Genomic DNA, 12,973 nt, shown 5'->3' with positions numbered 1-12,973 from the left:
ACATGTGAATATTGTGAAGTTTTCAGGGGACCTGTAAATGCAAGCCTCAGATTGATTTCACCAAGGAAGTACAGTTTTCTTTTTTTTACTGGCAGAACCACACCCTGAGGTTGTCTTACATGTCACCATACCAACCTAGTAAGGAAGGGAAAAAAAAAAAATTGTGTGCTGGGGAGGTGGTGGTAGGAAGGCCAGCTCAATAAGCCATTTAGAAACTTGCAGACCTGTTGCCAAAGACAGGCGAATCTGCCATCCTGTTTGTAGCAGAAAGAATTCTCATAAATAATCCAAAGAGAGACATAATCCAGATGGCATCTGAAAGATTATTGATTGAAAAGTCAAAAGTTTGCTAATATAAATGGCCTCAACCACAAAATTTGCATTCACGACAGCCCCTTTACGCATGTCTCTAAGCCCAGGGAAAGTATCGATGCAGCTGACACAAATAATGATACAGAGCAAGCCGTCTGTTTTCAACATAATGAAAAAAAAATGTTTCCACTTACGGTTAGGTTGGCGTGGTGGCGTGTGCGTACTTTTTCGAGACTCTGCGGAACATATGAAGGGTAACCTACACGTATGTGGGTTTCAACAGTGTGACACTTTTGCTGGGTCCCAGGTTTGTTTGTTCCATCCCTCCTGGAGAGACCATTCAGCCCAGGAGGCCAAGGCGAGGTGCTGTGTACAGAGCTCCGAAAGCGGCCCGCTTCTGTGAGCCACTCACTGACGGCAGATAACGAGACGAGAGGGGCAGGAGCACACAGAAGGGGTCGCTGTCACTTTCCCCAGTGGGTCAGAGCTCATCCCGGGACCCGTTGCCCTGATGGCTGGCACACATCGCCCAGAGGGACCTGAGCGTGTCTCTGTTCCTGCACCACTTACTCTCATAAGCCGTGGCTGTCTTTCTTCTTCTTCTAACACCAACTCAGTTTTCACCTGGCTGCCGTGGCTGTGTGTAGCAGAGGACACTCGGTGTCTTGAGATGTTTGCGGTTGTCATGGTTCGGATGACGGTGCTGCTGGCATCTCACGCGCTCCCAGGCCAGCCCCCACCACAGGGAATGACCCGGTCCCAAGAGGCAGTCAAGTCGAGGTTGACGCATCCTGCGCTTCCTCTCCCTGTTAGGATGCCGATTCCAGAAGGGCTGCCTCAGCCGCTGTGCCCTCTGCGTATTGGCAGCTCCAAGCACCGCCCCTGGCGCAGAGTAGGTGCCTTAGAAGTAGGTGTCAACTGATTGCATGAAAAATAGCATCACTACTGATGATGAGGACAACACTGAGACAGCCATACAAAAAACAATGAAACAGTCATTTGCAGCAATGTGGATGGGCCTAGAGATTACCCTGCTAAGGGGAGCAAGTCAGACAGAGGAAGACCCGCGTCTATATGTGGAATTATAAAAAAAAAGAAAAAAAAGATCCAAATAAACTATTTACAAAACAGAAATCAACCCAAAGACATAGAAAACAAACTTTTAGTTATCAAAGGGAGAAGAAGGCGGGCTGGGTGGGGATAAATTAGGAATTTGGGATTAACGTGTACACACTGCTATACGTGAAGGCCACAAGGATCTACTATATAGCCCAGAAAAGTATAATCAATATCTTATAATAATCTATAAGGGAAAAGCATTTGAAAAAGAATAGCTGTATGTAGAAGGCAGATATATATATATATAACTAAATCACTTTGCTGTCTACTTAAAACTAACACAACACTGTAAATCAACTATGCTTCAGTTAAAAACAGAAAGCAACAACGAAAACAAAAAATGCACTGAGACACCCTTGTAAAAAGCCAGACGGACGTGTTCATGCCAGGCAGGAAAGGGGGCGGGGGGGTCTGGCCCTCTGGCTCTGCTGACAGCTCTCTCTGGCCTGTGGACGGGGAAGGAGGGGCAGGCATTGGGTTCGGTCCCCTCCCTGACCTCTCCAGCAGCCGTTCACTGGTGCTGCCCTCGGCCAGAGCTCCCCGTAGTAATTTGGTTAATTGGATGAACAGGCACTTCACTGACAGAGACTGCATTTCCACACCGCAGTCCATCAAAACTAATCAGTTGGCCGTGTTCCACTCCTGAGCAACTGACAGCTTCACCGGGACGGTGAGTCAATAGTAACTTTTTTAAATGGAAGAACTTGCTAAGCAATGGCAGTGAGAACTTGGCAGGATGCTTTTAAGGAGGTGGGGGGATGGGGAAGAGAGAAACCCGACCTTGGCTTTATTCCCCCCAACACCTCAAAGAGGTAATCTTGTTAGGAGCTGCTCGGTGGAAGAGGTTCTTCCGAAAACACTGGTGGAAAAACAGTCTTCTGGAAACTGGACTTTGTCTCTTTTCCTTAAAAAGAAAACGCTAAAAGCAGGTGTGCTGCACTGCCCCTTGTCTGGCGCCTTTTAAATGTGTGTTATTTATTGTAATGTTTATGCACGCATGCTCTTTGCCTCAGGAGACTGTCAGCTGCTGTAACAAATAAGCTCTACACTCTCAGTGGCTCACACGGGATTTCTCCCTCCTGGAGGAGTCCGTTCAGAGTCCCCAGTGGAGACTGGCTCTCTTCCACACAGTGACTCAGGGACTCTGGCTCCTCTCATCTCGTGGTTCCATCATACACTGGGGCCTCAGTGGCATCTGCCCCCAGCCAGTAGGAGGGGAAGGAGGGCATGGAGCAGACATGCTCAGCTGAAGCATCTTGGCCTGGGCGTGGCCCAGAATACATCCGCCCACATCCTTTTGGGCGGGGGTGGGGGCTAGTCCCGGAGAGGAGTTGAGCACGTGTTTTCCTGGTGGTTGCTCCATATTGTGGAAGGGAGAGCCTGGGTCTGGATGGACAGCTTTGCCACTCTGAGCATCCAGTCCATGCCAACTGTATGAGAAATCGTTAGGATTTTTCCTTTTCTGAAATAGAGCACTCGAGACGCAGATGGAGGCCAGTGACCCAGGTACATGTGGTTGGCAACAGGCAGGTCAAGATTCACATCCATAGGGGTGATACGCCTATGTCTCCCCATTCTTCCTTCCTCTCTCTTTCTACCTCTCCTGTCCCTCTCCCCTCCACCCTCCTTCATTCTTTCTCTCCTTCTTTCCTTTGCTTCTTCCTTGCTTTGCTTCTAAACCTTGACAGTTTCTAGAGAGATTGTTCTGTGAGGCTTGAGAATAATCCCTGTTGAATAACCTCTCACCTACAGGAGGTTTGTCTGAAGCAAATCCATTTGATTTGAACTCGTAAGGGGAGGTGGCTGTCCCCTGAGCCATAGGAAGCAGCTTTGTGTCTGCGTGGAAGGGTTTGCTGGGAGGAGGCGGGGTGGCCCTGGTGTTTGTGTGTACATCTGTGTGTGGCCACCTGTAGCCCTCCAGCTTCATTGCCAACTGCCGTGTTCTCCACACCTTTAAAGTTACGGCACAGAGCTTGTTTCTGCATTCGGTCAACTAAATTACAGATTGTAAGCTGCCCGTGCTTTACGACTCCATTTCTTTTTATTACTGGTTTGAAGATGTTCGTTTGAGTAGGGAGATTGAAATGGAGGCCACAGTATTCCCAAACTCTAAAACATGGCTGACTCCAGGACCTCTGACCCACTCACTCACATTAACAAATGTTCCCAGTGCCACGCGGAGACCTAGCCCTCCTTCCAGGTTGCACAATTTGGGGGTTTTGTATGACACTTTGCAGGGAGCATGCCAGAGCCTGTTTCTAAACAGTCCAATGATTTATTTGATGCTATTGGATATTTAAGTAGTCTGCCGTATACAGCAAGTGTCTGTGATGTTTATTTCTTCCTTGCCTTAATGTGTGGGACTGCTCCCAATGCCTTGTACACCCCAGGCACTCAATAAATATGATTTATGGAGGATGTAAATAAATCCAAACTGAGATTAGGTCCACATTCATTAATTTGTAGCTCTAGAAGCAGCCCTGATCGTCAAGCTGGAGAAAGAGAAAAGTCCTCACCAAATTACAGAAGAAAAGGGAATTTGAAATTAAGTGACATGTAGGCCCCAGTAGAAAGTCATGAATCTCTCTGGGGTGAAGTATGAAATGCTTGATTATGCTCTCAGCCTCAGTATACACAGGCTGTGTGACCTTGGGCTAATTACTTAACCTTTCTGGGCTGTCCCTTCTTAATTAAATTCTGAGCTGGGGTGGTTAAATGAAGCCACAGCACCATCGAGCTTCAGAGAAAAGGAAGAAAATAGGTCATTGTTAAATTTGAGCTCCAGCCACATTGCAGGCCATTTTACTTAGGATTTCGCACTGTTTCCCTCCATATATCCCCTAAAGAGGACAGTGGAGTGGTTAGGAACACAGATTCCGCAGCTAAAATCAGCTCAGTTCTGATCAGTCACTCAGTCGTGTCCGACTCTCTGCGACCCCATGGACAGCAGCACGCCAGGCCTCCCTGTCCATCACCAGCACCCAGAGCTTGCTCAAACTCATGTCCATCAAGTTGGTGATGCCATCCAACCACCTCATTCCCTGTCACCCCTCCTCCTTCTGCCCTCAATCTTTGCCAGCATCAGGGTCTTTTCCAGTGAGTCAGTTCTTCGCATCAGGTGGCCAGAGTATTAGAGTTTCAGCTTTAGCATCAGTCCTTCCAATGAATATTCAGGACTGATTTCCCTTAGGACTGACTGGTCTGATCTCCTTGCAATCCAAGGGACTCTCAAGAGTCTTCTCCAACACCACAGTTCAAAAGCATCAATTCTTCAGCGCTCAGCTTTTTTTTAATAGCTAAGACACCTGGGTTTAAACCTCTGCTCAGCTCTTCGCTGGCTGTGTGACCTTGTTCCTTAACCTCCTGGTGCCTCAGTTCATATATTTGCAAAATGAAGATGACCTCTCAGTACCCTCTGGTGAGTTGGTTGTGAAGCTCACATGAGGTCATGTATATAATGCATTTATGTAATGCCACTACGTGACAAGGAATGGTTTTCATTGCTGTGATTCTGGTTTTGGGATGAGATGACCAAAGCTTAGAGACTTACATACTGTGCCCTGAGGTTAAGCTACTCATGACCTAGGGCGGGGGTGGGGGGTGGGATAACTGATGGGGGAGGAGTGTGAAGTTTGACCCTGATTCTCCAAAGCCCTAGTAGCTTCTGCCGCTGTGTCCCCGGGCACCCCTGCAGCAACAGGGGGCCCGTCATTCATTCTTCTGCACCCCTGAAAGCTGGGCTGTGTCTGTGTCTGCACTCCGGGAGTTCTCTCTCTCTCTCTAAATGTGCTCAGGGCAGGAATCCTGGTCACATCAGGAAAGTGTCCCGTCCTTCCTGGCCACCCTGCTCCTTCTGAAGCCCACCTGAGTTAAATACAAATATAAATTTCTCATGTACATTTCAACTTGATTTAGCTCTTCTTCAAATAAGTCTTTCTAACAAGTTTCAGAAGGCTGTCCTGGCAAGGGCACCAGGAAATGAACCCTGTCAAGTCAAACAGAAAAGACATAAAGGAAAGATTGGGGGCGAGGTCTTTTTTTTAAGGAATCAGTCCCTTCTCCAATAGCCTCCCAAATCAAGATTTCTTTCCTTCTGATTCTGTACGTGACTGTTTTAGCTTTTTTATTAAACTAAAGCACATAAAGTGTACTCCGAAGAGACCCGCATTTTCAGTTTGCACTAGAGCTTGCAAATGATGTCGCCCGTTCTGAGATCAATAACTAACCTCCTTGATCAAAATATAGACCATTGCCAGGCCTGGAATTGCCTCCTGCCCCTCCCCAGCCGGCGCCCCCTAGTGGTGACTGCCGTTCTGACTCTCGTCCCTGAGTCCTGGAACCGCTTGCAGGCAGAGGGAGTTGGTTGGGCGTGTGTGTCCCTTTGCTTCTGGCTCCCATGGTGCTGCAGTGTCTAGGTTCTTCGGCCACCTCGTTGCATGACCCAGCAGCTCTTGAGTTGCTTTGCTCTGTAGTCATTCACTGCACGACTCCCCCAGCACGTGATCTGTTCTGATGGGCACTTGGGGGGTTTTCTGATCTCTTGTTTATGAATAAAGCTGCTGCAACTATCCGCACACGTGTCTTAGGGCAGGCACTCATGCACTGATTTCTCCTGGGTCCTTTGCTGTGTCAGGGAGAAATCTCCTGTTCAGCTGTGTCAGGGAGAAATCTCCTGTCTGTGTTCGTTTCCTGGGGATTAGGCATGTAGCGTATGGACGGTGTGATCCCTGGTGGAGACAGCAGGCTGGGTTCTGGTCGTGGTGATGTCACCAGCTCTCAGAGACACTGGGATCCAGCCTTAGACCACGTATTGTCTCGTTCTGGTGTCTCATGGAGAAAGACTTCCATTTCTGAAAGCTTTACTGGAAGTTAAGTTGAGATAAATTTTCTCCACTCTGACTTACCTGTGGAAGCCAGAGCGACATCAGTGCCTCCTGGGATCTTGGGTCATCTTGGTGGCACCCTGCTCATCTCAGGACTGGTGACAGCATCTGCTGCGTCGTTCCACTCATTGGGATGCTCTTTTTGGTTTGCTCTCTGTTGTTTTTATAGACCTGCCACTGACCGAGTCCTTGCTAGTCTGATGATCCTTCTAGAGGGCAGGGAGTATAGGCACTGAGTTAGAAATAAGGCCATCAGGCGCGTTCAGATTAAACACACCCTGAGGTCTGAGATCACGTGGGGTCAGATCAGCAAAGATAAACGGGCCTGGTCCCAGAGGGACTCGACACTGCGCCTCAAGTGATGCATGAATGACCCCCTGCTCTGCAGAACCAGAGGGACCACATGGACCAGGGCCCTGGAGTACTATCCACGCCTTGACGCTCGGCAGGTCATCCCCGACTCACCAGCCCAACAGCGGGGAGCACCTGCTCTGGGTCAGGCCACCTGCTGGGCTGGGGTGGTGGGCAGGGGGTGTCCCGGGTGGTGCAGTGCAGAGAGCACTTTGGACTTGGAAGCAAGCAGCACCCGCGTGTGAACCCTGGCCTAGAAAACTCTGACCTTCGGCCGGGCGTTTCTCCTCCAGCTGGTCAAGTGGGGTTCAGTTCAGGTCAGTTCAGTTGCTCAGTCATGTCTGACTCCTTGCAACCCCATGTACCACAGCACGACAGGCCTCCCTGTCCATCACCAACTCCTGGAGTTTACTCAAACTTATGTCCATTGAGTCGGTGATGCCATCCAACCATCATGCTGTCCCCTTCTCCTCCCGCCTTCAATCTTTCCCAGCATCAGGGTCTTTTCCAATGAGTCAGCTCTTCACATCAGGTGGCCAAAGTATTGGAGTTTCAGCTTCAGCATCAGTCCTTCCAATGAATATTCAGGACTGATCTCCTTTAGGATGGACTGGTTGGATCTCCTCTCAGTCCAGAGGACTCTCAAGAGTCTTTTCTAACACTACACTTCAAAAGCATCAGTTCTTCGGCGCTCAGCTTTCTTTATAATCCAACTCTCACATCCATACATGATTACTGGAAAAACCATAGCTTTGACTAGATGAACTTTTGTTGGCAAAGTAACGTCTCTGCTTTTAATATGCTGTCTAGGTTGGTCATAACTTTTCTTCCAAGGAGTAAGCATCTTTTAATTTCATGGCTGCAGTCACCATCTGTAGTGATTTTGGAGCCCAAGAAAATAAAGTCAGTCACTGTTTCCACTCTTTCCCCATCTATTTGCTGTGAAATGATGGGACCGGATGCCATGATCTTCATTTTCTGAATGTTGAGCTTTAAGCCAACTTTTTCGCTCTCCTCTTTCACTTTCATCAAGTGGCTTTTCAGTTCTTCGCTTTCTGCCATAAGGGTGGTGTCATCTGCATATCTGAGGTTATTGATATTTCCCCCAGCAATCTTGATTCCAGCTTGTGCTTCTTCCAACCCAGCGTTTCTCATGATGTACTCTGCATAGAAGGTAAATAAGCAGTGTTGCACTATACTGCCTTGACGTACTCCTTTCCCAATTTGGAATCAGTGTGTTGTTTCATGTCCAGTTCTAACTGTTGCTTCCTGACCTGCATACAGTGTTGGTTTTGGACATCTGCTGAGTTGCCTTGAAGCCTGACTTCACTGATTTCCTGATTGTGTGGGCTGCTTTTTTCATCAGTAACCTCAGTTTACTTATCTGTAAAATGGGACTTATAATAGTACAGGCTTCTCAGAGTTGCTGTCAGGCATGAAGCAATTGCTTGATAAATATTACCTGTTGTAATTATGACTGTGGTCATTCTTCACTGTCTTATCTGAGAGTTGTTGTAAGTATTTAATGAGGTGATAGGTAAGGACAAATGAATACATAACGGGGTCAGTTCTGTGTCAAGTAAACCACACATATTTGATAAGTAGCAGAATTGGAGCAAGAGTATTTTAGTTATTTTTATTGTTATCTAATCATTCATTTGATAAATATTTATTCAGTACCTAGCATGTGCTAAGCACTCCTTCTGGTGTTGGAAATATCACAATGAGAAAAATGAAGCTTCTGCCCTCATGTTTAAAAGACAGGCAATAAACAAATTAACATAGACATCTATCATAAGTCAAAATGTGACACCGTTTTAAGAAAAATAAAGTGGGATAAATGCTAGAAAGTGGGAGGGTGGGATCGTGATGGATGGGCATCAGGGAAGGCCTCTGATGGGGATGTGTTTGGAATGAAGAGCTGTACGAGGGAAGTGGGGAGCCACGGGGGGTCCCTGAGGAGGAGGGTTCCAGGCAGATGGGTTAGGGAGGGCCAGTGAGGCCAGAATGGGGGAAATTAGGTGAAGAGTGAAGAGATGGCAGAGGTGAGGAAGCCAGGCAGACACCGGGGGCTCGGGCAGTGGCGATCTGGATTCTGTTCCAGGAGAGATGGCGAGCCGTAATGAGACTCAGGTATTTAAAGGGTATTTCTGGCTTCTGTGTAGAGCAGAGAAGACAGGACGCCCTGAAAGAGACAGGGACGCAGTCAGGAGATTGTCATCGCGGCCCTGGCCAGCGATGATGTTGACTCACAGCAGGCTGCGTGGTGGGCCTCTCAGAAACATTCTACTCTGTAGTGCCCTGGAGTGTTAACCAGACACTCTTTCCAGTGACGAGAAACTCTCATATCCCAATCTATGTTCGTTCCTTCAGATCTCTGAGGACTTAGCGCTGGATGCTAAAGGCACGATGAAGAATAAGATACGAGCCTGCTCTAACAAGATATGGCTCTGTTCTAATAAGATATGGCCCTGCTCCGTATCCATGCATTGTTGAAAAAGCAGAATTCCCTTTAAGATCAATGGCACATGGCAGGGACCGTGTTCTTGGTACCTGTGGCCACTGGGTCCAGAAAGCTCAGAGGAAATGAACACCCACCCATGGTACTAGCTGGAGACCTTTGGAGATTCTACGAATAATGATGCAAGAAGACCTGGAAGTGAAGGCAACGGCAGGATGCTCATCCAAAATGTGAAAAATGGTGCTCAGGCCGTACAATACTCACTTGGGTTGCTACTGATCAGGAAAAAGTCACCTGATGACTTGATGTCCATGAAGCCAAGTGTGGAAGGCAGAGAGACCACAGGCCTACATATTCTTGGTGAAGGAGGGATCTCACTCATTTCTCACTGTAACAGAAAATACCCTGATACACGGAATAAAGGACGTGTCTAGAATTCTTACTTTGCAGCAGTGAGTAGTAGTAGAGATGTGAAGTAGTGAAAGTCATAAGCAGCATGATATTTTTAAAATAATCCAGGAAGGGGGACTTCCCTGGTGGTCCAGTGGTTAATTTTGCCTTCCCGGTGCAGGGGATATGAGTTTGATCCTTGGTCAGGAAGCTAAGATCCCACATGCCTCTCAGCCAAAAAAAAAAGAAAAAAAGAAAATAAAATAGTAACAAATTCGATAAAGGCTTTAAAAACAGTCCACAATAAAAAAATAAATAAATAAAACCAACCTAAAAGTCCATGAAGGTCTCGAGAGTACAAGGGAAGCAGGTGGTGTGCACAGAGGGTCTGCCATGGGCTCAGTCCTCAGGACATCCCTACAGGGCACGTGTGCTTATTGTCCCATTTTACAGATGAGGAAACTGAGTCCACAGCATCAGGAAAGGAAATTACGTTTCAGAGCTAGTCAATGGAGAGCAGAACCATGAATGATAGGGGAGACCATTCAGATCCTTCCTTCAAGTCATCTAGAGCTACAGTCCATTGAACCCTGAGTGGAATCAGCTAACATTTACATTTTAATGGAAGCCACTTTATCCAACACCACCCCTTCCCCAGCAGAGAAAGTCTCCTTGACATATACATTGGCCTACTGGAGCGACAGCCAAGCTCTGGTGTTTCAGGCCAGGGGGAAGAATTGAGATACATTTTTCATCTTCTGCGTGGGATTAGGCTTGCATTAGCTCTTTATTTGTTGAGGGACTTGATCTCATCATGGGTCAATTTGCCGAGTATCAAGTAAGTGGGAAGCTGAGGTGCTCCGTTCCTTGAATGACCCAACTTTATTTCTTAAATCTGAAGCAATTTCCCATGTGAGCCCAGAGGGTTAGTCTTAGTTCTTGTTTTACAACTTAACATGGTTACAGCCCCTTGTCTGTTGCTCACAGGATCGACCTTCATAGCCAAGGGTTTACGATGTTTTGCAAGATAAGAAAGGTGGCTTTGCATAGGGGAAGGGAACTTTGCGGAGTCAGGCAGGCCTGGCTGGGATTAACTTTAACCAGCTGCTTACTCACTCTGTGACTATGAACACGTTCCCTCAAGACCCACGTTCTCTTTCTACACTGAGGAGGACAACGTCTGCGTGGAGGAGCTGGAGAAGGAGTCTGGGTCCCGGCTCCGACTAGCCGCCCCTGCGTCTTCCCCCTTGCTGCTGCTGCATGAACGGCAGCTGTTTCGTCTGAGCGTCTCCTCCCTGCATCACTCACAGGGCATCCTCCCCACTGCTTGCTCAGGCTTCAGCCTCTGATCGTGACCCAGGAGCGCTTCTTCCCACCCTGTGAGTGGCCCGAGTCCCCGTCTCTCTGCTTCCTCTAAGCCTAGTTGACCCAAAGCACGGGTCTTGCCCACAACCAGTGTGTTCCCCTGACAGCTCTCACCTTTCCTCCAGCTCTGCTCAAAGGCACACTGAGTTTATGAGACCCATTTCTTACAAAAGAAAAAATAATTTTGGGGGGATCCCTTATCACATTATAAATACAAAGTTGTTAGGATCTTTCCTGGCATCTTGGGAGGAAGTCTGTGTAATTTTAAGACCCTGGAACTTGAGTTTCCTTAGCAGATCCACTTCTTAGAGGACTTTATTCTGAAAAATTAAATGCGTGCTAGAGTCCAATTATGCTTGGAATGATCCAGTCACAAAAGGGGTTGAACCATAAAATGGGATTGCCATGCTGCATTTATAGATGACCTTTGCCCTCCTGGAATCCAACAGCAGAGTGATAGCCTTTATAACCCATACTTTCACCTGCCTCGAGTCAATCAATGACAAAATGGATTTGCTTAATTTGATCAGTGAAAATGATGCAAGTGTATTTTAGTTGAGATAGCTTTATTAGGAAGATGAAACCTCTGTTGATTGATTTCTTGACCGTATCCTAATTTACAGTCTTTACGCTTTTTCCATGGTGACTTACTATCTATCTTGCTTGTGCGCTTGTTATTTATATTATATGGATAATAACCATGTTAACCGATATTTCCACTTCAGGATGAATCAGGAAAGATGATCCAGTGGGGAAAGGACAGTTTCAAGTTTGTTTTGAAGTGTTTTTACTTATGTATTATAGGTCAATAAGATAGCACAGTTTCCTATAAGTTACTTTTATTTTCATAAAGGTGGCTCAGATGAGACTTGGGTTCGATCACTGGTTTGGGAAGATTCCCTGGATAATGGAATGGCAATCCACTCCAGCATTCTTTATTATTATTATTATTCATATTTTAATTGAAGGATAATTGCTTTACAGAATTTTCTTGTTTTCTGTCAAACCACGACATGAATCAGCCACGCTCCAGTACTCTTGTCTGGAGAATCCCATGGACAGAGGAGCCTGGCAGGCCACAGTCCATAGGGTTGCAGAGAGTCGAACGTCGCTGAGACTGAGCATGTATACACATAAAAATTTTAAAAAGACCAAACATATATCTGTGTTCATATCACAACAGAGGGATGCAGTGTTGAAGGGGTTATTCATTTGAGAAAAGGCTCCATCACTGATAGGAACCATTTCTATCATATTTGAGGGTCATATATTCTTCCAGGCTGTTGCTTGCTATATAGGTTTGGAATTTTAAGACACTAAATGGAGATTTTGGAAAGCAAATTTCGGACTGCAGTAATGTAGTTCTCGCATTTTTCTTTATGAATTCCACTGTAGACCCAGAAAGAATGGCGCTGTTCACCAGATACCCAAGGTGTGAAATTTTATTTGTGTGGCATTTTCTTCCTATATATATTCTTTGTTTCTTTTGGAAGCACTGGATTGATACAAACTCTCGCTTCTCTAAAGATAAGCTTGGGCAGACCGGAGTCAGACTATTTCCACGCGTTTCTCAGACTCACTTGCAGCCCCCATCTTATGAGGAACTGGGTTTGGAACATCAGTCAACTCTGATACCACTGGCTTTTCCAGCAGAGAGGGGGAAATAAGGTTTCCTTTAACCTAATGTGCCCTGATGTTTTTTCGCCTGGTCGGGGTCTCCAGGAAGAACAAGAAGCAGAATGTAGAAGTGAAACATGAGTTTAAAAAAAAAAAAAATTACAGCAGAAAGGGGCAGGTTGGGGTGAGAGGGAGAGAAACAGAGCTTGCAAAGCTGCCTCTGGTGTTTCAGCACTGTGGTTATTGGGAAGAGTTAGAGACAGTTGCCACCGAGGATGTGTTTCATTCTGCACCAGGTACCACCGTCTCTCAGAGTCTGCCAGGGATTGGTTCCAAGATGCCAGGGTGCCTGCATCCACAGATGCTCCTTCCTGTATCCAGTGGCTCAGCATTTGCCTGGAACCCACTCATATCATTGTGATATGATACATTTTAAATCATCTCTAGATTACTTTAATACTGCATACAATGTAAA

This window comes from Capricornis sumatraensis, chromosome 20, assembly GCF_032405125.1.
Source record: "Capricornis sumatraensis isolate serow.1 chromosome 20, serow.2, whole genome shotgun sequence".
In the NCBI taxonomy this organism is placed as follows: domain Eukaryota; kingdom Metazoa; phylum Chordata; class Mammalia; order Artiodactyla; family Bovidae; genus Capricornis; species Capricornis sumatraensis.
The sequence above is the reverse complement of the archived record's forward strand: the minus strand, read 5'-3'. Positions refer to the sequence as shown.